This window comes from Oryx dammah, unplaced genomic scaffold, assembly GCF_014754425.2.
Source record: "Oryx dammah isolate SB20612 unplaced genomic scaffold, SCBI_Odam_1.1 HiC_scaffold_29, whole genome shotgun sequence".
Taxonomy (NCBI): Eukaryota; Metazoa; Chordata; class Mammalia; order Artiodactyla; family Bovidae; genus Oryx; species Oryx dammah.
The window spans coordinates 59,132,926-59,134,819 of NW_024070213.1; the positions used below are offsets into that span (position 1 = coordinate 59,132,926).

General features: G+C 37.7%; 1 pseudogene; it reads left to right on the forward strand.

Moving 5' to 3' along the window:
- The first annotated feature begins 464 nt into the window (after positions 1-464).
- Positions 465-1,347, forward strand: LOC120857372 (annotated as a pseudogene).
- Positions 1,348-1,894: the final 547 nt, after the last annotated feature.

The window sequence follows — 1,894 nt, forward strand, 5'->3', positions numbered from 1 at the left end:
ATACAGGGTCATCATTACCATCTTTCTCAATTCCATATATATGTGTCAGTATACTGTATTGGTGTTTTTCTTTCTGGCTTACTTCACTCTGTATAATTGGCTCCAGTTGCATGGGGATGATCCAGAGAGATGATATGGGGTGGGAGGTGGGAGGGGGATTCAGGATTGGGTGCTCGTATACACTGGTGGTGGATTCATGTCAATATATGGCAAAACCAATACAGTATTGTAAAGTAAAATAAAGTAAAAATAGAATTTAAAAAATAAGTTAATTAATTAAAAAAAAAGAGTGAGACATGACTGAGTGACTAAGCGCATGCGCGTGCACGTGCGCGCGCGCGCACACACACACACAGAGGCACATTTCTTAAACCAGCAGAACTGATTTTTAAAAAGCAAGGCTGAACCCTCTAAATCTTGCTTCTTTTTGCATTTATAGACTTGGAATAAATCAGTAATACGAAATGAAAAATCACACCTCTGTGAAGGAGTTAATTCTTCTGGGATTAACAGATGATCCAGATCTAAATGTTTTTATTTTTCTATTTCTATTTTGCACATACATACTGAGTATAAGTGGAAACTTGACAATTATCACCTTTACTCTGGTATACTTACACCTCAAAACACCCATGTATTTCTTCCTTAGGAATTTCTCTTTCCTGGAAATCTCATTCACAACAGCTTGTATTCCTAGATTTCTGGTCAGCATTGTAACAGGGGATATGACCATTTCCTATAATTCTTGCATGCATGACTCAAGTGTTTCTCTTCATACTCTTTGGTTCAACAGAATTTTTCCTTTTGACTGTCATGTCCTATGATCGTTATGTGGCTATCTGTAAGCCACTGCATTACACAACAATAATGAATAGCAGAATCTGCAACCAGCTTGTCATTAGTTCTTGGCTGGATGGATTTCTCATTATCTTCCTACCAGTGATCATGGGACTTCAATTAGATTTCTGTGATTCCAACATCACCTGTGACTCTTTCCCCATGCTACTGATCTCCTGCACAGACACAGCCTTCCTAGAGCTCATGGCATTTTTCCTGGCAGCATCCACACTCCTGGTAACCTTAACAGTAGTGATTCTTTCCTATGTATTCATCCTTAAAACAATTCTGAGAATCCCCTCTGCTGAGCAAAGGAAAAGGGCATTTTCCACTTGTTCCTCACACATGATTGTTTTCTCCATTTCTTATGGAAGTTGCATTTTCATGTATGTCAAAACTTCAGTCAAAGAAGGAGTGGCTTCGACTAAGGGTGTAGCAGTGCTTCATACCTCTGTTGCCCCAAAGCTAAATTCTTTCACTTCCTCCTTAAGGAACCAGCAGATAAAGTAGTTCTTTAAGATCTTGGTCAAAAAATGCTTCTCAAATAAAATTTTAATTGTAAAGAAATGCATGACTGGAACTTTAAATGAAACTTTAAACACAATTATTAATATTCTTATATTTCTCCATCTACTACTATATTCAACTTTTGTTTCCTTCAGGTTTTATTTTCGATCTATTTCATTTGATCTCACTTGATTCAGCTATCTTATTAATATTTGCATACCCTGAATTTTTTCTTTCAGGGTGATGAGTGATCATCATGAGTGATCTGATGTCACATAAACTGGAATGACATCATGAGTGATATGATGTCACATAAACTGGAATGACAGTGAATAAAAATTCCAAAATTTAGATTTGACAATTACTGTAGAGCTTACCCTTTGAGCATCAATCAAGAGCTAACTACAAGTTATCATCAGGTAATTCTAAAAAATGATTTCTCCCAATACAGCAGCTGCTGTTGCTGCTGCAAAGTCGCTTTAGTCTTGTCTGACTCTGTGTGACCCCATAGATGGCAGCCCACCAGGCTCCCCCTTCCCTGGGATTCTCC